Source organism: Neodiprion lecontei, chromosome 4 (genome assembly GCF_021901455.1).
Source record: "Neodiprion lecontei isolate iyNeoLeco1 chromosome 4, iyNeoLeco1.1, whole genome shotgun sequence".
In the NCBI taxonomy this organism is placed as follows: Eukaryota; Metazoa; Arthropoda; class Insecta; order Hymenoptera; family Diprionidae; genus Neodiprion; species Neodiprion lecontei.
In genome coordinates this window covers 33,662,281-33,688,609 of record NC_060263.1, presented here as the reverse complement: position 1 = coordinate 33,688,609, position 26,329 = coordinate 33,662,281, and the positions used below count along the sequence as shown (strand labels likewise).

At 40.8% G+C, this 26,329-nt stretch overlaps 2 protein-coding genes across 11 annotated transcripts in view; one reads left to right on the top strand and one right to left on the bottom strand.

Annotated features, from left to right (window-relative positions):
- Positions 1-26,329, bottom strand: part of LOC107225786 (cAMP-specific 3',5'-cyclic phosphodiesterase) — a 278,042-nt gene that overhangs the window by 189,669 nt on the left and 62,044 nt on the right. Inside the window, exons 1-2 of one of the 5 annotated variants that reach the window (XM_046738552.1) lie at positions 14,882-15,007; positions 13,767-13,955 (exon numbers count right to left, since the gene is read on the bottom strand). The exons of 2 other annotated variants lie outside the window; for them this stretch is intronic. The gene's annotated coding sequence lies outside the window, so the exon portion shown is untranslated. Of the gene's footprint in view, positions 1-13,766; positions 13,973-14,881; positions 15,116-26,329 lie in introns of those variants that run through there. 2 more of the 5 variants (XM_046738554.1, XM_046738553.1) reach the window with 2 other exon arrangements.
- LOC107220240 (elastin) overlaps positions 1-26,329 on the top strand; it is a 98,629-nt gene that overhangs the window by 61,224 nt on the left and 11,076 nt on the right. The window contains exons 1-2 of one of the 6 annotated variants that reach the window (XR_006904113.1): positions 6,381-6,637; positions 7,005-7,166. The exons of 3 other annotated variants lie outside the window; for them this stretch is intronic. The gene's annotated coding sequence lies outside the window, so the exon portion shown is untranslated. Of the gene's footprint in view, positions 1-6,380; positions 6,638-7,004; positions 7,167-21,687; positions 21,694-26,329 lie in introns of those variants that run through there. 2 more of the 6 variants (XR_006904111.1, XM_046738564.1) reach the window with 2 other exon arrangements.

Here is a 26,329-nt window from a genome sequence, read left to right as displayed (position 1 = left end):
TAACGAAGTATCTGTCGACAAACCAGAGATACTCGACTGTCCGCGTGTTTACGCAATACGTATGAATATGCGCATATGTGATATGATATGTCGGTGTTACATTGCCGAGGAGTCGCAGGATAGCAAATTCGCGATTATACAATACTTCGTACGAATTTTAAGAGACGCCAATTATCCGACATTAGTGTGCGTACTTTTTTTTTTACCGAAGCGAACCAGCGGTGCTCTTCTCTTCTCGCCTCCATTCACAATCGCTCAATTGTTCTCACATCGGTTGGATCGCTCATTTATAAAATCATCGCCGTCATCGTTATCGTGACCATCGTCACTGTATATATATACATATATATATCGTCCTCGTCGTCGTCGTCGCCGTACGGAATTCCTAACCTTGAACCACGTGACACGGACGCTTTGAACATGTACGTACGTTGCAGGTTATAAACATCTTTTATTCGATTTTCTTGTGGCGAACACTTGCGGTAAAATCTCGTATGAACGGAATACCGAGATTCGTGCAGCATCATTAACGGCGTGATCAAACTGAAGATAAAATATCGTGTAGAGAATATCAAGTTTTTTTTCCCCTTACACTGTAATGAGCGGCAGCTATACCCCATGTAACCCGTAGAACAACCGGTTGAAGTAAGCGTGTCACAAAAAGTATGGCTAGCCAATTGAATTGATAGAATGGAGGCGTGAACGAAAAGATATTATGTGGCAGCCTTTACAGGGGCACATTTTTTCCTAAAGGCAAATCGATTATCTTACTCGATACTTCCGAAACTACTAAAATTGCGTACCGTGAAGCAGAATTGAATCGATTACCACCCGCGAATAACTAGAAAATTTTCACCATGTGAATCCAGATACGGTGAGCAGAAATAAAATATAAAATGGTCGTTACTTTGGTGGCGGTATAATATATTAAACGAAGGTCGAGAAAATAACGACCCCGAATTTATCTGTTGATGCAAAAACAAATACATAAATAAACGGGAGAGAAAAGAGAGAAGAGAAAAAGTGAAGCAACTTTGTCGCGTGAAACGAGGAAATTTATTACGCCTACCCAGCTGCGAAGTATACCCAGAGACATTTAGTTTTACTTTGAAAAGAATTACATACTGTATAGTGCCTCTCTCCTTATTTTCTTTTCTTCTCGCCCCCCCCCCCCCCCCCCCCTTCTGCGTTTCCCGCTTTATCTCTCTACCTCTATGGAACATCGTGAATCCAACGTTATACCCATGAGAATAAATTTATTCGACGAGTCCGTTGGTGAATGCACGACTTTCCGCGAGTTCTTTGACGCGTTCCTGATTTTCGCAACAAATTTTACGAGCCTCTGACATAATAAGACAACGCACGCTTAATGCCAAGTTTAACTTTTTCAGGCTATGACTGAATTGACTTTGTGGGCAATCAGCCAGAAATTGTATCACCGACAAGGCTCGCTTATGCGAGAGGATCCTGTAAAGCGATAACACAAATCCTGTGATAAATTACCGATTTCAGATTTTTCCCCCGATCTAAATTGGCGAGAATGGTGATTAGGCTCAATTATACGCGCGACGATTGTCTTTAATTCGAATAATTTGTCCGGTGAGGACGGTAGGTGGGTACGTTATACAATCAGCGAAATAAGGTTAGAGAGAGAGCGAGAGAGAGAGAGACAGAGAGGAGGAGAGCGAAAAAATGAATCTAAAATTACGTAAACGGTGAAAGAGATAAATTAGCTACTTAAAATCCTTAAGAACTTGATGAATTTCTGCAATTTTTCAACGTTCCAGTTTATTCTTTTCTTTTTATTTTTCTCTCTGTCATCAATTTCTGACCAACATAACTGAGATATTATTTACAAGAGATTTACGTAACCAACCCTATCGACCTTCTTATGCCAAGAAGCGTCAACCCACTTAGCTTTAATTTACCAGGCATTTAAATAATGCGAAAATACGTCTGCGTAAATCAAGCGCCATTGGAAGCGTTATCGGTCGCTACCCACACGTAATTACCGCTAGCAGCCAAAAGCTGGTGACAAGCGTCGATCCTACTATTTGCGTGTATCATCTAAAATTCGATAACGCTTGCATGCATTGCGTTTAGTCCTGGCTATTAACGTAATAACGTTATCTTCATCGGAGGTGTAGTTAAAGCGCGAATTACACCCGAAGGACCAGTGTCAAATTATCTTCACGTCGATAAATTTTAAACGATACTTGATAGAGGAGGTTTATCAATCCCATCGGCGCATTTGTTCAATACAAATATGAAAGCGGAGAATTAGGAACGGAAGAAAATCGATGAAAGATAAGTTTTTACGTATCTGAGGAATTTATTTTTTCATAAGTTGATTTTGACAAGTATTATTAAAGCACTGAAAACTCATATTTATACTAAAATTAGCCGAAACAATAAATAAACGTCTTGCGTTAGGCGGATACGTCTTTTCAGCATCAAAATATATTTTTATCACATTTATAAATCGTATAAGGTTGCAGCCGCTATTTTTTTTTTTTTTCCGTAAACGACGCAAACTTCCTTCGAAACATAAGGATTTATCGATATCGGGAAGAATTTAAAAAATTTTACGTTTTCTCAAAAAATTATACCGAACATAAGGATACAAGGTGGTTTGTGGGCACATGCGACCTTACACCGTTAAAGAACGTGATTGTTTTTCGTAAAGTTCGATATGAAAGGGCATAACCGACAGTATCTTCGACCTTTTACGGTTAATTAATTCATTTTTCAATTTCGAAATTTCTTAATCCATCATCATGTGTTTTGCATAAATAAAAAGGGGAGAAAATAAGCTTTTTTATCCTTACGCATTGTAAGAGCTCGTATAATGGCGCACACGTCCTTATACCGTTGGACATGCGATATGTCACGAAATTGTGATTGGAGTGAATAATTTAGATGTCAATCACTTTTTTTAATCACAAAATATTAATTGACGCGCAAACAAGCGCGCAAAATATCAGGCGTAATTTGTGATCAGTATCTAACGGAATGCAGCGAGTCCAATGCCATTTCCCAGCAGCAGTTATTTCGAGGATCTTGACGACGCATGTCATTGAATTCAGTTTGAATCCAGAAATAAGCAATCTTGTTTAAACCTATTTTTAAAACCACTGACAACCCCCGCCTTGAGGTATAAATAGGAAAAAGTCACCGTGTCGATCGTTTTTTCTCTTCAAATATTCAAGCATGTCTAAAGGAGGCTGTTCGTTCTTCGGAAAATTAGCCAGTGATTCGAAACGCGGGAAGAAAAAACTTGAATTTTTCGTCTCCGAGACGCTATCACTTAACCTTGACGTGTAAATGAAACGTAGTTATTCGGCTACACCGGTACGTCTTCCAAAGTATTATGTATAAGGATTCATGCGACAATTAGGCTCGCATTTACGAGGCTGTAACTCCATTTTACGCCTTGTCTAGCGGACACTATCCACAATAAAAAGCCTACAACTGGGTAACCTTTGCTTCGGCTTGTTCATAAATCACAATGACTTTATTTTTAAATCTGGGTAGATCCAGTAAAAATCCAGGGATATTTCATCTGGTCTCTATCAAAGGGATCGAGACGTTTTATCACTGTCTCGCAGGATTCTGTAGAAATTCAAATTATGCAGTCGTTTAAACCTGCCTCTGTATCGAGTGTCAATAATGTCAAGTCAACTTCGAATTCGAATATATTTAGGAGTCAGAATATATTTACTCTATGGTCTAAAAATTACAAAGTCGCAAAAGTCCTGAGTGAATTCGTGCGATAGATCGAAGTTAAACTGGATGTAGAAGAATTCGAGTTTTCAGTCGATCAGCGAGACGTGAACGTGGCACGATTAGATATTCAAATGAAACCGGAAACGTGCTCGGCACTTTCTGGAGTGAGCATACCACCGCGTACTTACACGGTCGATTCAATCGTGATAAAATCGGAAGTTCGTTTTTCAATCTGCATAATATTTATTTACACGAAATTATACTCAACGAATAAACGCGCGATCGCGGCGTCGAATGTCGAACCGAAGGAATTCTCCTTCCTATCTCCTGCGTTTTGCGTTATCATTTATAAAATACAGCAAAGTGGATACTTGGCGAGTAAAAGATTATTTCCAAGCTTTCGTAACATGCAACGCAGGCAAGCAAATCGAACGAGTCTGTAGAGTTATATCTCGTGGCTGATATGCAAACAATTTATCACATACAAAGGAGCGCGAATGGATAATATTGACATGCCGACGCAATCAGGAAGCAACTATAAGAGAGACCAAGGATATTCGCTTTCATTTTATATTGAACGAATCGACGCCTATTACGAAAAGTAGCATGTTTCGGATTTCTTATAAAAACAGGGTGTACGGGTATTAAGTAGTCCTTACCTAACCTACTAGTAATCTTTCTACAAGAGTGTAAAAAAATTGTATCTCATTCGAGATGACTAAATTAAAACGTGCTAGTTTTCGTAAGAAATCTGAAGCGTACCACTTTTCATCAAAGGCGTCGAAATATGATCACAATTTGAGGTCGGATGTTAGCATAAACAAACCTTTCACTTATACCAGTTACAAGAAAAGTGTACAACAGGATTCAGAGCAAGATATCAGTTTGGTGCCAGATGATGCGATTGCCGTTTGGATTTAACTCGAATTTATTTGATTAGTTGCGTTTGATTGTTACGTAAAGACCCTTCGATTGATTTTGATACATTCAAGGCCACCGGTGTAGTCTGATATTACTTATCGTTGAATCCAAGGGTCCGGACAATAGGCGTTGTGCCTACGGGGTAAATTAACAAGGGGTTCGCCTCGGAGTAATTCGAACTGCAGGGCATAGGATAAGCTTGTTGAGAAAGTATGGGTGAATCGTAATCAAAGGAGACACGGAATTGCTTGCAAGACGAAACGACTGAGAAATTTAATTAAGAATGGGTCAAGTGACCGTGTCGTTAAGCAGCCACGACATAATATCATATCGACGGCAGCCACAAAAGGTGGCGAAATTCCTACGCAGAGAGACCTTTGTACGGCATTGACGACAATCAACGAAATTTCTGTACCCTCCAGCCAGGGTGGTAAGATAATTAATTTCCGGTGGTTACATCAGAGATATCGCCGTTACGGTGACCGAGTAATTCTCCATTAACACAGAATCTCCTATTGCGAACTTGGTTCTCTTTGTGTAACATGTAACGAGAACGACAAGGTGTTGCGGAGATTTAAAAGGCCCCCCGGCCAATCTTGTCAGCAGCAGCTGTGTGCACAATAATTAATTACGTTACGTGTGTCTGATTCGATCGCAAAAATTTAATTGCCAAAGCGAATACCCGAAGGAATCGAGATACCGACCGAATGCAACAATTGTATAACAAAACGACATATCGACGCAGTAATTTTTACGAAATGTCAACGTATTACTCAGGGTTACGACCACTCTTAGCCCCCGAAATTGCGTGTCAATAAAACAAAACGGTAACGAAAGCGGGGCACATCTCTTGATTGGTTCCTGATTGCGACCATGGATTCCAAAAGTGGAGCTTCGTTGACCCGGTTAGTTGGGATAATTGGCGCGACGATGATGCAAAGAGAAGCTATACCGTTCTTTTGTCAAGAATGACGTGTGAAGAAACCGTATCGAATTTCAGGAAGTCATATGAAAATCTGATAAAACCATCCCAATTTCTATCCATCGAGCCGCATAGATGCTGTAAAATACTCTTTCACCCAAATCGAACCAACTTCCGAAGTACGATATGGAACAACTTTTTCACCTCGAGAGGCTAATACACTAAATCGACCCTCGCCTCGCCTCTGCACGAAAATCGGGACTCGAACGGGACGTTTCCAATCCATTTTCCCAGTCGAAAATTCAGCCGGAAGAGCGAAATTGGTTCTTGAGACGGCCGTTCGAGAGGTTTCGGATCATCTCGTACAATTTTCACCCTACTCGTATCGTTTGTTGTTCGCACAAGTTTGCATGGGACACGGACCATGGCTTGCGGCCTGCCAGCTGGATTTCCCACCTCAATCACGCCTAACCTTACACAGCTAACCGTAATCAAACAATTGCCGTTCGCATACGCTGACAGGAAATATACGAAGCCACAGATAATCTGCAGGTCGTAAAAGAATAATCGAGCAATCAGATACGTCAACGGATGACACCGTTAATTCCTGACGACTCAACGACAAGTTCACCGGCTTGTTGTAATGTCTGCAGTAACCTGCACGATATTGGCCCAACTTATGTACGCCCTGCGTCGATTACATCGTCCAAGGTGATTGCTACATCGGTACGCAGGGTGGGAGGAGGGATAAAGGGATTCGGCAATAGCTCACTTTTAAGGGGGGAGCCTGCTTTAGAGGCTTCAAAAAATCAATTTTTTTTTGCATAAATGTCTTCCCAAACTATCCAAGAATGTGTCCCTAAAATTTCAGACGCAAATTCGAAATATTTTCGGAGTTACAGAAGAAATAGTGAGCAAGCGTCGAGCAGGTATACGAGCGGTTTTTTGAAGTTTTCAACCAGTTTTTTGAAGAGTCTGAACCAGTTTTTTGAAGTTTTGAACCAGTTTTTTGAAGAGTCTGAAGGGCAACTCTATGGACCAGGAATCGCTGATTAGCATATTAATGCGGTAAATTCAAGAAAATTACGATTTTTTATGTACGAAAACTTTGACGCACGATTTCTCCGTTTTTCATTTTTACGCTTTTTCCTAATTGGCGGGAAAGATAGGGAAGAAACTAAACGTCCTATCGAAACGAGACAAATTGCATTGTACTCGGGATGAAATTCTCTTCTAGTTGAACCTAAAAAACCTTAATAAAGTTAAGATTAACCCACTTTTTAAACAATCTAAAGTGAATTCTTTTCCCAGAAAAATGAATTTTTTTTTTAATTGGCGAAAAATTGTTGAATTTTTCACTTTTTGTGGAATTCTCTTGATTTAACTAGAAGCCATACTATTGAGAAGTAAAATTTTTTTGGTTTCTTTGTTTCAGGTGGAAATTGCGACCTGCACCTTTCCCGCCGCACGACAAATGCATACTCGAGACGCCTCGGTGAAATGCTTGTACCAGGCATAATATGACATGTATCCTAATGAAAAAATTCGAGAAGACTGTTGAAATACATAACAATAAACCCTGAAAGTTTCGTTTTAACCGGATATTTCTTTCCTTCCCAAAAAAATCCTCGAAAAAACCGATTTTTTGAAGCCTCTAAAGCAGGCTCCCCCCTTAAAGCACAGATTAAACGCTGCCAGCGATGCGGAGCATCGGCGAACCGAAATAACCCCCGACGATGGGGAGGGCGAAGAGTGCTTCTGCATGAAAATCGTGGCACGATAAGGCGACGCGATGGTGTTATATATAATAATATGTATATTCGGTCCATCGGTAACGAAGGGGGGCGGAAAGGGCCGGAGACGAAAAAAACGAGAGGCCTGATTGAGCCGTTTTTCCTTCCTATAGAATGTCGCATTGATGGTTGAAATTTTCAGCTCTAACAAGGAGTCATCGTTTCCGAGAAGTTAACTTCGTTGGCATGCCTGCAGCAGCCGAGGGAACGGGAATTCTCAATTCCGACGGTCCTGATACAGGCAAAATCAACTCGAACAGTTTCGAACTGCGATTCGAAAGTGTAATAACCCGGCGTCGTTAAGCTGAAATTCCAGCATCGCGTATCCGGAAATGTTTAAAGTTCTTAGCATTCACACATTTAGGTGTACCGAAAGAGAAGAAAAGTGCAAACGACTTTTCGTTAACGATCGAACGCGATTTCATTTCAGGCATTAATATAGTAATTTTTCAAGAAATCTATAAAAGCTGTTGGATAAGTTTTACTTGTATACGTTCGAGTAACTTTTCCATTCAAAACTTAATACTCCGGAAAAATTTTTAGCTGTAGAAATTACTTTATTTTTTCTTCTAATCTTCTAAGGCCGCCTATTTTATTGCTTATTAACCCACCAGTTATGAATAATTGTAGTCATTTTCCACAACAATATTATGCGAATAACACAGTGAATTTTTATCGCGAGTAAAACTGCAGCTTCTGCCGAAACTCATCCAACTATTACGGAGTATTGAATACGAGATTGCGACGTCCAGTCAGCCGGTTTACGAGAAAAAAAGGGAAAAATTTGAATGGCTTGTACAGAAACAGGACTAGCTGGTTTTGCCAAGTTTGATCTCAGATACGCGTTGACCTTTGTGTTTTTTTCACGGAGTAGTCACAGGTCTTGAAATAGAAGAATTCGGGCTCGAGGATGCTAATCGGTATACGTCGTGTTAATTTATCATGTTCATGTTTTTGGTAGTTAGAAGACACTAAGATCATTAATATACGCTATTTGAAGGAGAAGATCTTGGCAGTGATAATCGACGAGGCACAGATGGCGAGTTGGACACGCAAACGTACGTGTGACTCTGCATCTCCTTTCACAATCTGAGGAAGCCACCGGACCGTAGAATAACGATCATTGGCAAAGAGGGCAAATTACAGACGAAAATTGAACGAAAGCTGTGCAGAAAAATTCCGTTTTTCAAGTAAATCCTCCGCTGATTACAAAGGTTACCCGAATGCGGAAAAGCTGGGGATAATCATAGAAGATTTTCCCGTTTAAGTGAGAGCTTTCCCGTAACAGAATACTCGACTCTTTCTGCGTTTTATATTTCCTTATCATCGCAGCGTACTGCGATTAAAAGAAGGAAATAACGTTGAGTCCGTACTCAGCATTGGCGTTGGAGATATATAAATTGAGAAGCTGACGAAGAACCGACGTCGCAACGGAATAATCCACTTTCTTCGATCGGGAGTGTATCTCACCGAGAAATTGTAACGGAAGTTGGAAGGGGGCGAACGACTTAAGTAATGCTATGGAGACTGAGTGAAAAGCTCTCGAGCAATTTAGACAAAATCTTCTCAAGAACGTCGGGTGATCTGCAGGCGGCAGAAGTGTGGAAAACTTTCAAACGGATCGGCAGGAAACGAAAAAGGGAGGGAAGTGTGAAATACCCACAAATCCTTTGTGGCTCGAAAATTTACTCCTACAAAGACACCCTCTCCTTTCCCTTTCTGCGGAGTACCAGAAATTCATCAGAACTTGTTCAAAGCGGCCTTTCTTAACCTTCCAACAGGAAAAGCTCGTACAGCGTATAGATAGAAGTTATAACGCCCCCGCATCGAGCATCCGGAGTCATGAAATTGTTTACGAAAGTAAATAATCACGGGAAAAATCGTTTGGTCGATCAATAGGAGCGGCGCAAAATATTTCGACGGTTCCTTTTGTTAGTTGAGTCAATTTTTCGCGTTAAATTTCGATAATTCAATGCAGGTTGGCTCCGACGATATTTCCCTCAACTTAATTATTTACTTATATAAACTGGACGTATAATATGAATAATTTCAAATGGTAATATTTTCAGGAATCACGAAATGCTAAGAGGATCTCCCGGATATTGATCAGATTTCAGATTTTTATGTCGTAAATTGTGCGTTCTCTTTTTTCTTCTCTTCCAACATCTCACAAGTCTATAGAATTTATTTCTCACCGTCGAAATCGGTGGAAAAAAAAAAATTACTTCGGATCCCTCATTACCAAGTTCTATCTGCTGATTGGTGGAACGGAACGGAAAGGAACGGACTAAGAGATAAAGAAGGTGAACGAAGATCGCACAAGCAAAAAATACTCGGTGTAGGCACATTATACATAGAATTCTTTATACTAAAACATCTTTATACCCAAGTTCTTGAGAGCGACCCTCCAAGAAGCGTGAAATTGGTTGAAACTTGAAGGGAATCTGAATACCGAACATCGGGGTCGTTGATCTTTTCGCATTGACAGGCCAAAACGCGTTTGTAATAATCAGGAGCGGCTTTGCTGTTTCAAATTCCACCAACTTTCACTCACGTCATAAGCTCGCGTTCAATTTCTAACAAGGTAATTGAAAAGATCTCTGATCGCGTAATCGTTATGTACAAATCCGACCTAACCATGCCGGTGGATGATGAATTTCCGGTCTAATCTCGGTTCGAAAGAATTCCTGGACAGTTATCTATGCCCGAATAATTTTCCGATAGTTGAAAATAGTTGTCGTGATAGGTACGTGGAAAATTATAGACCCAACTGACGCAAGATGATGGAAAAGAAGTAAGATTGGCATGTATGTAAAATGTTCTTTCACGCCCGTTGATTGTCATACGTCATGTGATCTCGACATATATTCACGGTAACTGTTCAATTGACGAATAATCACCTGTGTACACCCGAAAAATATATATAGGTGACTCAAGCTCTATTTCTTTAGTGACGTAGAAGAAACCGTTACATATACGTACGTTTATTTTATGTATACATCATACATACATGTCATGAGTGGCGCAATACGACTGTGATACGTAACAGTAGCAACGAGGGTAATATTCAATTTTTCAATAAAATTTCGAGTACTTGAGATACGAAATATTTTCGAAGTAAACTAAGCATCGTCACCTTGACACTGGAAGTGTTATCGTACCAATAGCTAATAATTGCAAAGAAAAAAAAAAGGCTGAGCCTGTAATCAGAATTATTGGAGATACATTCAACCGCCTTTTACACTTTCGCATAGCCAAGGATAATTATAATTATCCGTCAATGGCAACCGTAAAGTGCGAAACTAAAAACGGATAATAAGAGATCGTGACCAGTCGCTTAATGTCCTTTTTAATTGTTGATACTTATGTTAATAACGTGAAGCGCGACGTGACGCTGCCGCCAAAACAGCGACAACAACGCCAGTTCGGTTCAGGACACGTACATACATCCATCACCTTCTTTTTGCAGCAAATCGCCAATTCACAGACGACAGGTATCGCTTAGGGGAGAAGGAAGAAAAAAAAAATAAAAACACGAACACAGATTTATCCGAAAATACCGACTGTCAACGGGAGAATGAAATTAATAGCGAAGGTGGTTTTTTGTTGTTGTTTTTTTTTTTCCCGCATCGATAGTTCTTATCTAACGATTTTCAGGCAATAAAAATTCGAGCCACAAATTCGTTGATGGTTAACGCGACTCTATAAAACAACACAACTAATCTTATACGGCGACCAGATGTTGCGACGCTCTATATATTCTTGGCATAAATTTGTTTCAGGTGACGTAGGGAGTAACGATTAGCGGCCAGCCGGCCAGCCGCACGTGTTTTCCCCGCGTGATATGTTTATCCCTGGAAAAATTCGGCACCCTTTTTGCTTCCACGTCTGGCTTGTGGCACGAAAAGCCTCCGTGAGTCATGAAAATGGATACGAAAGTTCTATCCTCATTTTCTTTAAAGAACGAGCAGCGCCCGAGTTTCGACGTTAATAAAATACGTCGTCGCGCAATTTCGCGTGATCGGAGGAAACTTCGCGTAGATCTAGGTATAATTCCAAGTGATCGAAGAGAGAAACGAATGTCGAATATCTTAAACGACGATACCACCTGTCACGCGACCTCAACAACTATGGATTCCTCGCGCAGTGCTCACGTCGACAGGGTGGTTGAGAAGGATGAAAAAATAAAAGAAATAAATAAATAAACGTCGCACGGAGCTCGAGTCAAAGTAAAAGGGATTGTGCAATGTACGATGGAAATTCGTCATCCACCTACTCCAACTGTACAAATATTGTCATCGGAAGACGCTGCGGTGTAAACGGGTGAGAAAGAAAAAAAGGAGGGGGAAAAAAAAAAAACAGGAAAAATAATAAAAGAATAAAAATATAAATGCGTAGCTGTGCCGACCGATCGCCTGCAATAACCTCACTTGCAAATTGACACAAACAATTGACTGCCGTTGAAAATATCATCGAAGACATCAGAGTTCGTGGTATGTAAATTTCGTTGTCAAGGTGAGCGAGGAAAGAGCTCTCGTCGACTTGAAAACGCAAAATAAAACGTAGCTGCCTGCAGCAGCTATCAAACGAATCGCGGCTCCGGAGCTAACGTACGTATGGAAGTAGTCGATATCGGTATAGTAGTTTCTTACGCGATAACGCCTTCGTAACAACTGTTCATTTCAAGAAGCACCGGAATCCATCGTCGACTTATTTTAATTGACGTTAAAAGTTTAATCAAATTCGTCAATTAACACGTGAACGCTTTAATTTACAAATTTTACGCATCAGAGATTTTTTGTAGAGCGTTGAATTCTCTGGAAAAATATTTATTTTCCATTATTTGCGATATATTCGTTAACGATTTGTGAAATTTTAAACGGGGAAAACGTTTATCCACAAGATACTTCGATCTCGGAGCGGACTATTTTACAGTTGACGTAGAGAGTTCAAATTTTCGGGGAGTTTATTTTTTTTCTTTAATTATTTTAATTAATAACTATACCTACAAGCATTCGAAGATTGGGGGGATGGGAATTCAAAATCAACCCTATCAACACCCTGTTGTTTGGAAATATCTGCACAATTTTGCTAGCCTGAATTATTTTTCGTTCGAAGAGCCGTTTTGATCCGCAAGTCGATTAGTTTCAAAGAAACGTGCGTGCGCTATGGTAGAAAGTTATACGTGTGGCTGCCTTGGTGATAAACGGATTAATCAACCGTTTAATAACAAAACGCCGGGCGTTTTAACGGCTCATTGTTTCATACTCCGCATAGTTTCGGCGCCGTGATATTACCGAGCAATATGTGACGCGGCGCGGCTCCCGCAGGCTAATTAATATTCATTTTTTATACCGACACTCGACTTACGCATGTACATTCGTGCGAGTTATATCACACACGAGTGAAACGACGTCACCCGCGCAATTCGCGAGAACTCGTACGTCGAACAACAAAGTTCACCGCAGACCGCGGGGCTTTGTCTCGGCAATCAAGCGGAACCGTGATTCCCTCTTCGCTCGTTCGCAATTTCACCCCGAATTCACCAAATCTCAACCATGATATTATAGAAGGCGGATATTCCCGGGCGAAAATTGGTCTACGAAAGCGCTCTCGAATGACTCTGATATGAAACATATTTTTCGATACATTTCTCTTATGAAATTCCGTAGCGATTCACTCCATAGGAACTGAAAATTTACAATCTCTGTTCGAGGAGCTTTTACGGCTAATTGGTTATTGCAGAAAAATTCAAGCTCACGTTGACGAAAAATTTCGAAATTATTCCATCGTGAAAAATCACAACTATCTGCTTCTCGCGAGCAAGATATGATGCGAAATGTTTTACGGTATACGAGGTCGTCAACGTTGAACGAAGACAATTAATCGCAGACCTTTGACATCCGTAAAATCATCGCCTCCCTCCCCACCACCCCCTTCCCAAACTCTCGCGCGTCGAGTGCACAGATCTCGCGTGCTTCTGAACGATGTTTTGGTAAAATTATGAAATACAAGATGAAAAACTAGTTACGTATATTTCTACACCACATGTGTAATACGGTGCGCGTTATTATCTGTCGGTCAGCTACCGCTATCGGGACCAACGAAGCGAACGTATTTAAGGTCAACATCACTCGCAGAATGTAATAAAATCACCTATACCCACATGTAATGTATCTGTACGATATTCTTTATACATCTCAACGAAGCGCGCGTTGAAAACTCTTTCGCAGATCATTGGATTCGTTTCAGAGGGTGGTTTACAATTTTTCGGCTGACGCGGAACTATTGGAGATCAATTTTAAACGCACTTGGATACGCGGTGACGACATAACGAAGGGTTGTAGGTTGTATGCTTGTGTATATATTCAGCACGGTTTTACACCCATTGCTACAATATTTACCTTGATTTCTTCGTCAGAAATCCTCGACGCACATGCACCGTTTAAATCTGATCATTTTCCCGTTCTTCTCCTTTCTTCGTGTGTGTGTGTGTGTGTGGGTGTGGGTGTTTTTTTCAACGCCTTAACGTTTCATTGTTTTTCTTCAATTTTTTCTTTTATATTATCATTATGCTGCAGCAGGCACTGTGACTTTTCAAGCAAATTAAATTAGCACTGTATCATTGGCACAAAGCACTACGGTTTAGAAGCGAGGGAATAATAAATGAATATATATGTATACATTGCAAAACGTATATTATATGTATACGGGGTTGGTGAAAATTTAGGTGAAAACTTCACGTAGCGGATATTTACTATGTACACAGGGGATCTATGTATATTAGCTATTGTTGAACTGAAAAAAGCACTACGTCTGAAAACTCACTCAATACTTTTACAATAGAAAATATGCGTTAAATTATCAAACTCTGGTGTGAAAAAGAAGAAAAAAATCCACAAAAGCCGACAACCAGCCATAGCCTTGCAATATTGTTAACTGCAACACAAAACTGTCGATTATACTTCTGGTACGTCGTTTCGATTTATAAAAAATAAAAAAAAAAACAAACTACTTGAGCATGTGAATCTGTACAGTGATCGTTTCTTTTTCTTCTCAGTCTTCTGTACAGTTTTGATTAATTTATTGGAATATTTGTTATCGAATGATCGAGATTGATAAGTTAAAAGAAACGAATACTTTACTAATGGAAAAGTGCAAAAATAATTTGAGTTTAAAATCCGTTTCAAGTTCAAGTATCCATAGCAATAATAATACCAATAACAATAACAGGGTTTTGATAAATAGCGAACAGAGATGCGTTTTCAGGTTATATTGAAGTAAGAACGGCTTTTAAACAAAATTTATTTCCCCTCAGTGAAAAAAGCACGTGTTTATAAAAGCACACGGACGCACAGTTGTACATGCATCACACATGTAGAACAATGCGTTATGCGATACACACGACGCATTTCTCTCGAAACACTTTTCATTAACCGCATATTTTTATGTCAAACAATTTATCAGCATGTTACGACGATCCTTGATTACTATCTCGAAATCATGAATTATATCGTACGTGTATAAGCAATGTACACGCGGGGCTGAAATTTGCCGCTCTTTTATAAGTCTCCAATTGTTTTTGTTGGTGTCGTTTTTTTTTCTTTTTTTTTTTCTTGTTTTTGGATTTTTGTTTTTTTTTTTTCTCCCCGCTTCGGTATGCTATTTTCTTATGTTGTCAAGATTGCGGCGTAGACGCGTACACGCGGCCGAACTCTGACTGTGGCGTCGTTTAAGGCAAGGCAACTGAATGACGGCCGTCGACGCCGCGGCGTGCTCTGCCACCGAGCTCGAGCTTTGCTCGCGAAGCTTGCCGGCCGTCGACGGAAATTCCCGAATACGAGCCTTCGTTTTTTACGTCTGTAAACGCAGGTTTACCTATCCTCGTCACCGGTACGATACCTACGTAGAGCTACGTTTTACGTACGGTACTCGACTACAGTCAATGTCAAAAGCACGTTGCGGTAGGTCCTGATGCGGTGTACGTATTGTAGTATACATGCAGATCTACCCGATGGGCCAGGGGAGGAATTCCGAATTTCAAAAGTTCCGAAAACGCCGAATTCCGAACTTTTTTCACGGCGAAACTTCAAGTAGAGAAATTACAATTTCACGACACATCAAAGTTTCGAACGGTCCGAGATCCGACGCTCAAAGTTCCGAAAGGGCATAACGCCGACAAGTGAAAGTTTCGAAAGTGTGGAAATGCGAAAATTAAAAAATCTGAAACATCGAAATTCCGAATGATCCAAGATTTTCAGTTCTATAAATTTCTGGCTTGGTGGAATTTCATTACTTTGATCTTTCTGTGTTTTGGAGTTTCGATATTTTTACGTTCGGAATTCTCGTCATTCTAGTTTTGGTTTTTCTGATTTCTTACACCCACTCGCTGAGTAAATTACGCAGTGTGAGCGTATTTTAATTGTCGGAATTTTACTCTATGGAAACTTTACTTTTAGAAATTTTGCTCCATTGTAATTTGAATTTTTGGAATTTTGCATTTCGGAACCTTGGGCCGTCGGGTTTCCGACCGTTCGAAACTTTGTTGTTTCGTAAAAGTTTGATTTCTTTACTTCCACTTTCGTCACCAAATAATTCGAAATTAGGCGCTTTCGAAACATTTGAAATTCAAAACTTCAACCCCGCCCCTACCCGACCAAGTTTATCTTTAAATAGACGATTCCCGCCATCGCGATCCTCGCCATGTTGATTCGTTGTTTCTTTTTTTTGTAAACTTTTGTCATGTAATCGGACGAATCTTTGACGTGTCGATGAATATTACGCTTCGAAACACACAAATAAGCGTACAGCCGTGAAATTCTAAAACATCCTAAAATATTACTTAGGTCGAAACTTATGTATTGTAAAATATGGTAAAAAACTTCCAAGACAACCTTGAACTCCAAATATATGAAATAATTAAATTGCGAGTTTAGTCTAACACCCTGCAGGCTTGTCAAGCACTCTCGACTCGGTTCTTTTCACCGCGCTGTACTTCGTTGTGTATTCCATATCTCCATTTCACACTCTACTTACAAAGGCTTATACGTAATAGGTTTGTTGAACCCTCGACACTTCCGGGGATTCGTCATTTGAGATAGTTACATATCGTCGTTATCGTCCTCTCAATAAATTGTTATAGCAGTCGCAGACTTAAGGGCCCAATTACAATGTCCGGGAACGATTAGAAGACTACGTAACGCACATTGTTTGACCAGAGATAATATCGATGGAATAAATATGAGTATAAAATACAACGTAATAAAAATACGAAGATATAAGCAACTGTAGTTCCGTCGAATTTCCGTAATATACCGATGCTGTCACGACACGATTACTATTGATATTACATATAGATTTATGATTGCGTTTCAAATGAAACTCACCGATTTCGATCTCTCGGGTCTCTTGTTATACGACGAAAGATTCTGCCGCGATGTAAAGTAAATAATGCTGCGATAGTATCGAGGAAAGTTTCATTTCCTCGGTTCAAGCAGCTGCCTTTAAATCAGGATTGTTTGCCTACGTAGGTTTTCGAAAGGACGAGGAAACGACACTGCCGCGAGCATGCGGGAATTCGATTATTCCCGCAACCTGATTGCAAGCTCTGTAACGATTATATAAGGGTAGTTAATTATCGAGGCGTTGGTTAACAGTTGGTTTCGTTCGTTACGAAATCAATCTTTCATACGTCCGGGGTGAATATCGGACAGGTAATTGCAGAAAAATAAGCCTTGAGAAATTCAGAAAGCATATCATCAACTTTAACGTATCGAAGTACGCGATGCGTTCTTTCATTTGGAATGTATATAAACATATTTTCGTGCCAGCAAACAAATTCGCACCAGTATAATCGTACGGCGAGACCGAACCTGATTTAACTAAACATTCAAATACCAAACGTCAAAGTCAAGGCGATCATGCATGTATACAGGTCTACAAATTTCAGAGTCTTAACCCGATCATCGTGGGCCGAAATCGCAAACCTCCCCTATTGTGAAACCAAGCAAGGGAACGAGCGCTTACCCCCCTAAAAAATTAATATATATACAATTGTATACTGTGTATAAAATTACTAATTATACTCTTGGGTAGAAATCTCACTTAGAGTCTCGACTCTCCACCCCTCTTCAGTTAGCCGTAGCGAGTGGTCGAATCTCGGTTCGAGTCGACTCGATCCCCCCATACAGTTAACATTTACATTACGACAGACAATAGTTGATGTAAGTTCATCATTTCTCGCTTTTTTGTACTAGCGAGAGTACAATTTTATTTGATATTACTCAAATTACAAAACCGTGTCCCTGTGCGTATGTGATTTAGATTGAAAAATGGCGACACGCTCTGGGGACGATGTAGGTGTCGAGCACTTCGCGTGAAGCTGTGAATTATTTTGAGGATGAGAGCGAAGACGACGTTGATTTTTTAGGTATAGTATCTCGATAAATAGTTTTAGCTCAAACAAATGTTTGTATTTTGTATGAAAAATCTCCTACATTCACACCTAAACAGAGTTATGTGTTCGTGTAAAGAAATAAGGGTTACAATTTCATAAAATGATTTCACAATATTTTTTTCTCAAAAAACACGGTCTTGAGCTTTAATTTGCTTTTTTAACCGTTCCATTTCATACATTTACCTCAGGGTTATGAATTTTTTAAGAAAGTTACGTTTCTTCACGAGTTCATGTGTTTATTGTTGTTTTTATAGTAAATTGTTTAAAAAAAACCTATATAGAAAAATTTCATCGTAAAGCAGAAATCTTAAGTATGATACATTAATTTTTTCCGATTTCAATTAGACGTTTCCGAGTCTTTACGAGCGTAGGGTCTATTCGACCCCCCTACACTTAAGTGGTGCAAAAAAGGCACTACAGTGATCGGGTTAAAATAGATGCATTACTCAGCGGCAGGAAAATGAGTGCTACTGAACCATCTCTTCACAGATAAGTAAATTTTGCGTAAAGAGATACACCTGAGATCCTATCTATCTATTTGACAATGACATGGTGAATATTGAGAAAAATTCTGCAACACCTGGAAACTGCGTATTAAAAGACTGGCATGGACGGTAAAGGAAATTATTAGCCGCAAAAAAATCCTGCGCTCTAAATATCACAAATTATACCTATGTTCCAAACATGACAAAATCCAAGTGCAAACGAATCCGGAGGATTCTTAGTCGGTTGTGATTCTGCGCATCCCGGATTCGTTGCACCCGTTCCAACCTGATTATTGGAAAAGATTGTTGTTCAACGATCTCTGTTGAAAGTGACGGAAAGTCTAGGATACGGTCAATCCCAACGGTTCTTGTCAGTTTGTCAATTTGCAAACAAAAAAAACCGTTGAAAATATAACGCGAATATCGCGACGTTATAATACGACAGTAATTTCATGGAAGGATGCGCAAGAGCCATGCCCATGTGGCAGGTGCCGCACGAACCGGGAATCAATCTCGTCTCGAGCGATTTTCGTTTTCTCTCCTCTCCTCTCCTCTCCTCTCCTCTCCTCTTCCTTTTCCTCTTTCGAAGGTGTAAAACCTCCGCAGGTCTCGCGGCATCGGCCGGTGGACGGAAGGCGGGTTATTGTTAGTTAGCGTCGGTCTTCCAGGTTTACAAGAGTGTCAGCCTCGCCCAGCAGCAGCTGCTAAATAAACAGTCTGCGGAAGGTGTCAGTTTTCGACAAACAGTTTTAGCGTACGTGTGGGTAGGTATACAGCCCGCAAAGTCGTTCTCGTGCAGTCGGGGACACGAGGCGGCGAATCGTTTGCAGAATGACGTGTGAGACGAGGTGGGGAAACCTACCGGCTCGGAAGCATTCCCATTTACCATTCTGCACATGAGTTGCCAGTCGTGAAATACCGCTTCAAAGATTGTCGTCGCTCCGCGGTTCGTATGGAAAATATCTACGTGAAATCGATCCACCGCTGAAAATCAGCCTCGCTTATTGCCGATTTATTATAACCATGACGGCATCGCGTTCCGATGAAAGGTATATCTTTGATACATACGTGCGGCACAAATGTATTGGGATCATTCTGAAATCACTTTCTATTACATCGTCTAGTTGACCCAGTCGCTAGTCGTTAACTTTTAGGACCCTATCAGCGCGATGGCAGACAATTTAGATAGTCAATGAACCGATCGAGCATCGTTGTGATATGTTTGTATGTATACGGACATTTTAAAGACGATTGTCATTGTATACATGTGACGACTGTATCTTCGGAAACCGTACGATATCATAGTTCAATGGTTCAGCTGAGATTACTTCGATCCGCAGTGCTGGATATTCGAAAAATAGACACTGTTTTCCTCCACGTATTTGGAGCAATTTTGTCGCCGATTCGTCGATCCTTTTCTTTTTACGTTTTTTCTCCCAAAATCTTCGTCGCGGATAGATCTTTCCCATGAACGTCAACCGAAAACGTTTGGTAAAACGCCACGTCAGCATTTAAGCTAACGCAGACGACGACTCAGCCTCCTTTCGATAATTTCGGTCGAAGTTCCCTCCGCAAGTTTTTACCAACTTTTCTCCGAGGCGATTTGGGGCTGACGTACATGGGAGAAAGAAGAGCAGGGTACATCTGGCGACGTTATTAACGTTTCATAGCCGGGCGTAATCTTTTAGCAATTTAGGGAATTTTGGGCGTGACTCGCGGCATCGCAGAGAAACCCTTTATGTGGCCCATGACTTTGGTTGATGTTGATAAAATCGATTTGGACATTCCCTCTTCCTCCTTTCTGCCCTTGAGAGCTTTTTGCTACGCTCGTGTAAATGAAAGAAACTACGGCAAAAAGAGAAAGAGACTAATAATGATTATAAATGATCATAGCAAAATCTACTTCCGTACATGAATCGAAAATTTGGCAACGGCGATGATCGTTCGTATCTTGAATTTCGCGACACGAGAAATCTGTGTAAATACACCTGCCATATCTGCAACCCACATGACGCTTTGTTTGAACAAAAGAAAATGAAAACGTAGCGGACATATCCGGGTTTTCAGTTTAAAATAATCTCGTGACAAATGGCGAGCAATATAACTACGCGGAGAATTTCCCGCACAGGGTTAATGCGGAAACTTGAGAAACTCTGCTGTTATACCTGTGTATAGGTATACAGTCACGATGCGAACAATCCTCATCTTCGCCTGAGTCATGTGCCGATATATAACCGATGTGATTCTGAATTTTTTTTCTCTCAAAGAAAATCGTATAGTCACGAGTTTCTCAGGTGTGATGTCAGTTGAACAGGGGAATCCGAGTGTTTTGTCCAATCCGAAGTGTCTAAGCGAATCCCTGATATTTGCCTCTGTAATTTGGAGTTGGTGGAATGCTTTCAAGTTCAAAGCTTTTAAGGTGAAATACTTGTTTTACATGGATATTGTTGATTTAGCGAACGCCGGATGGTTAGGCTCGATTTACGTATCATTAGTCACCGATTACGGTAAGCGAACCTAATTCTCTGCATCGTGGTATACGTGGACGTACAAGCAAGCATAACCGGCATAAATTAGACGCAAGCATGAGTAGGTGTCGCCGGAGTGTGGGCCTAATAATTTTACGGCCACCCAAGTAACGCGGTTTTTAAATTCTTCACCCGCGGCTGAGCGTGTCTGCCACAGGGACATTAAATTGTCTAGCTTAATGAACGGAAGAGTCGTAGGTAATTGCTGACGTCAGGAGCGTCGGCTCGTTCCGCACTTTATTTGGCGACTAGATTACAGGTTTGAACAACGCCGCTTGTTAACGAAGCTGTTAATAGCGTAAATAGCCGGAATCGCAAAAAGTCTGAGATCTCTCATCTTTTCACCCCGCGCGCATTGAGTTGTAATTAAGAGTCAAACAAAGTGAACGTGACGCGAATTTGCGGCGTGTTGCTCTACCCGCGTGCGGTAATGTCGAGTATTATATTAATAATGTTTTGCCTTCAACGAGACTGAGGCAAAGTATAACGACCCTGAATACTTGGCCAAAAATTTCGTGACGCGGCTTACTTCAATCGCATTAATCACACGCGGTAACAAGTACTGATTGCAACCAATTTTAACAACGACCTGATCAACGCTTTCTAAGATTATTTTTAAAATAGTGCTTTGCTTGATTCAAAATCTTATCGATTAGACCTTCTGCTTTATTTAAAATTAACTTCGTCGTGAATATTTATTAAAGCGAGTGTTTAATTATACAGATGTTTAATTATATATAAAATATTTCCACATTTTAATGATAAACAATTTATCGACCGGGTTGTTTGAGAAAATCTTCTCCCTTTCGACGGAACGTACGCATAAAGAAAATTCATAATTTCGTTCAGCGGGGATAAAACTGTCTTCTTGAAATCTCTCCAAATATTCCGTACTATTTAATTGATTATCCTAAAGTCCAGGCTCACCCGCCAACGTGGCACAATCTTAGGCCTTCGAATACTAATAGATCGAGCCTTTTTGTTACGGTTGAATGAATGTATACTTGCAGGTCACGTCTTAACAATTTAGATGATGCGTGTTTAACATTGACGAATTCATTTACGTGCTTGTTCACCCATCTATCACACATCTGTCACGGAAAGGTAATAAATCATTCACCGCACTTACCAAGTGAAAATAATATTTATCAGCCTGAAATAAATTTTTCTCTCAGTATAGAGTCTTGAAACTATCTGATCGAAGTTGGCCGTGTCCGGAATATTATATTTCAAGTATAAATATTACAGGTAGGCGGGTGTAAGAAATTAGCGCTCGTTGCAGGGTAAATATTTTCGATTGGATGCCTGCGTTCCTCACCGTGTGAATTAAAAATAACCACATGATTACTACTTCCAAAGCGTATAAATCCCGTATCAATAGTACGGAATTCTTGATGTAGAAGCAGTGGTCGAGTTGTGGTAAAACATTGTGACAGATATGACCTAGGATCCAAGATAAGTCTGACTTGACAGGCAAGGACGATTTTCAAAACCCGGGCTCAGATAAAAATTTCAACCTTATGCACCGAATCGATTTGAACGTTTCTAAGCTGAGTACGTTATGCTTCTTCCACACGGAAATGTCAAACTGCAAAAAATAAGCGAAATTCAAATATGATAAACCGTCAAACGTTATGCGTGCCTGCAAAAAGATTCACCGTCAAATCGGGCTGCTGGGTGGTTAGGAAACGTGACTATGGAATATTTCGTTACCATGCGGTGCACAGACTGAAAGTTTCACCTAAAATGCATGAGCTTGCGGAGAAAATCCCTGTACGTTGATCGCGTTCTTCGTCGTGGAAAATAAAAGGGCTGAATAAAGAGACGTTTCCCACTCTACTAACAATAGTGTATCGCATGGGATAATATTACACCGCAATCGCATGCACTGCATACGGTATCGCGGTTGGGGGAGACGAAAAACACATTATTGCTGAAAAATTTTCACATTCCAACTGCTGCCTCTTCCTTACCCGGAGCAAAATTTCCAAGCTCAATCGACGTAGCACGGGTCACGGTCGTAGCTCGACATTTTTCACGTAGAACATAAGTCACGAATCGCGGAGAGTGCCGTTAGTATTCTGGAGTAGAAGTCGGTCACCCATAAGTTTCAAGTGCATTCGAAAAATGAATAGCTTGCACGCTTTCAATGTTTTCCAGCCGTTTATAACTATGGCTGTCGGACACCATGGCAAAGGACGCTGCAGGCGTTAACGGATGTCGTCTCTTGGTAGCTACGCCACTTCCACTCCACGAATTTGAGCTTCGCTGCTTGAGACTTGCTCGACAAGAGAAAAATAAAAGAGAGGACCAGTTTCCACAGACGTAAACTCCTTCAGAGGCTTGGTCCACTAGATTCAGCGAACAACTGTCAACGAGACGCCTACGCGAAGACGACTTTCGGCAATCAGCCAAATTCGAGCCTATAATACATGCCTATTTTAGTACCCATGGTGTTATACACGTTCAGATGTAGGCACGAGTGCCTACAAATAAACTCTGGTATGAATACGTGTTATGTTCTAGTGAAATTTGAAAACAGTGTGAGAAAAAACAAACAAATTTGATGCGTGTAGTAACGAGAAGGTTATCGCCTGAAATAACGAAGCTAGATTGACAATTTTTGCAAACAAGATAACTCGCCTGTCGTTAAAACAACGTCGCAGCTTAGACAAAATTGTTTTTATACGTTGGTCTATTGACACACGATCATTCTCAATTTTAGAATTCAGGGCGCAAGAAACAACTTGAAGTGAGGCAGGAAGCCACTGCAAGAATTTTACCGCGAATTATTATTATATATGGTCACAAAAAACAATGCCAAGGGTTTTATCACGGCTCCGTTGAAGTCTAGATAAACGTCTGGAAGAATCTTTTTCGTGACCTTTGAGGTTACTCAAAGATTGATACGGGGTTGTGGTGGTAACGAGGAAAGCACAGAACTGTCTTTACTTACGAATAAAAGGACTCTAACAGTCGGTAAATTGATTTCTGAATTAAAATGAAATCGGAATATTGAGAATGAGACAGATAAATCTCAGCTTCAGCGGCTCAACGTTGATCCGATTGACGGCACATCAGCAGCGTCCAATTGTACTTTCAATTATAACTAACGGCAAGTTTGAAAATTAATAACTATTTGCATGCGCTGCTTATAAAACAGAATGTAGGCAAGAAATAAAAATAGGTGAATAAAAATAGGGTCCCGTCCTATTAGTTTCGCCGCGTAAAGAATCGCAAAAATATTTTGACGATGAGATTATCGCAAAGATATTAAAGTTACGAAATTCCTAGCTGCGTCCAAGGCTGGTCACCGGCCAATTTATTCGTTGAATATAAAAAATGGCATGTGTGGTACGCGTCGCGGTAAATCAGATATTATTTTATCTAGTGAAATGAAAAATAACCCGCTCGAATACTTCAAAGATATTTACGACAACCTGTTGACGAAGATCGGGCGGTAAATCAAGTCTGTACCACGGTGCAGCGGTAGTGAGTCTTATTTTCGGTGAAGCTAGTCTAGTCAGAGAAATCTATCTGCTCGTCAATCAGCCGGAAAAATACATTTATTAACGCGGGCCGACCTAAAAATACGTTTCGCTCGTTGGTGGGGCGTTTTACAGTTTTTTTACGAGGTGTTCACGATAAACCGAATAGAGTATCTCCACGAAATCTTTATTACCGAATAAACGAGCTTCGGCAGACGCGATGAACCGCGTGCAATTAAACGAGTCATGCGATGTTTTCTTCAAAGTGATATCAGGCTTCAGCGATCGTATGTAACCATTACACAATGTAGGCGGATAAAGCAACGTTGTTTGTAGCTTAACCGCTGCACTCAGCTCACTGACACTCGGAACTCCGGACGCAATTCAACCGCGTAAATAATCTCGGAGAGAAATTAGGCTGAAAATGCGCGGTACCGTCAGAACGTACGAATTCGCGAGGACTCGCGTTTACTTCACTTGACATTTACCTTCGGCAAAGGGGTATTCGATAGACGTTGACTAGTGTAGGAGGTGTGGGCAGGGAAGTCACTGATTTGCGAAGTACTCGCCGAGGTGCTTAGCACCGCGGCAAATCGGGAAATCGTCACCACCGTGACTCGAGGGCACCGACTTGGCAGTCCATTCGGCACTTCTGCTCAATTGCCGCAGCGATTGAGCGAACAGATCTCGAAGGGGTGAAGATCGGTTCGCAGTCGATACAACGTAATCCAGAAACCCTGTCATTCACCGAGCCGTGGATGCCAATACGCTAGGATGGATGTCCGTTCGTCAGTTTACGTGCAAATGAACGAACGCCTTGCGAGATAAGTGGTAAGTCAAGCTCATCGGACGACGGAGCCCACGTGGGCATTCGGGAAGCAGCTCACGTCCCGGCCATTCTACCGTCCGCGCGTTCGCGTCGCAAAGGGACACCAACCGCGAGGAGATAACACTTACGTGACTAGATACGTTAGTGCGTTGGATCTGCGCGTCAAAAGTTACGAGCTGAAGAGCCGGCGACACGACGGGAAGCTTTGAGAGAAAAAATAATATCGGAGCATATTTTTGCAACATCTTCCAGACCTCGACCCGAATTACTCTTAACGTAGTTCTTTACATTTATTTATTTTTTACGCAAAGGTACGTACGTACGATTGTCCAAGATTTATCCTACGTAACAAACACGAGTTCAAATACACTTCTTCAAAACGTATGATTGTCACATCAGGTTGTACGGATTGAAACCATAAACGGCACGTGCTGAGGTTATTGCGGTAGTTTCGCTAGTAATTTCATGCGGCATACGACTATGGCTGATTCGAACGATCGCCTTACCCGACGTCAGCCTTGTAAAGAAACTCTAAGCTGCAAGACCTAATCGTAATTCCCGAATGTAACGTGAGGTTAAGGCATTTTCGAGGTTTGCCTGTGCGAGATTTATCGGTACAGAATAAGTGAGCGCCTACCCAAGAATTCGGTTTACGATGAATCAGCCTCAGCTCTTGTATTCCAGTGAGTAAATATATTTCAGCGGTAAAAATCCAGTCTGTATAATGTCATCACCCTGGGCTTTGTGCTCTCAGGCACGTCGACGAGCGTCGTCAAAAGTATCAAAAGTAAATTTGTGCAAAATTTATGCTATAGTACAATTCACGGACGCCGTTTTCCGTCCGTCTCAACGTGGAGCATACTTTACGTGGTAATGTCATGGCCCCTTTTAGCGTTAAATTTGTCTAACGTCGATTGAAAACTACCCGTTTTAACGTATCCATCTGAACGGAAAGTAAAATTTCAGGCTATTCTACCAAGAGGAATTGTGCTGGAGAATAAAAACACTCGACAATAAGTTTCAAATTTAACGTCGGTGAAATGAGATCAATCGAGTGTCTTGGGTATGACTTGTACATGGCTAATTATAAGCTTTGATGAGAACCAGGCGTTTGTAATATAAACGAAGCTTGCTGATATGCATATTCGTTGAATGTGTTCAAGGTAACGATATCGAATTTT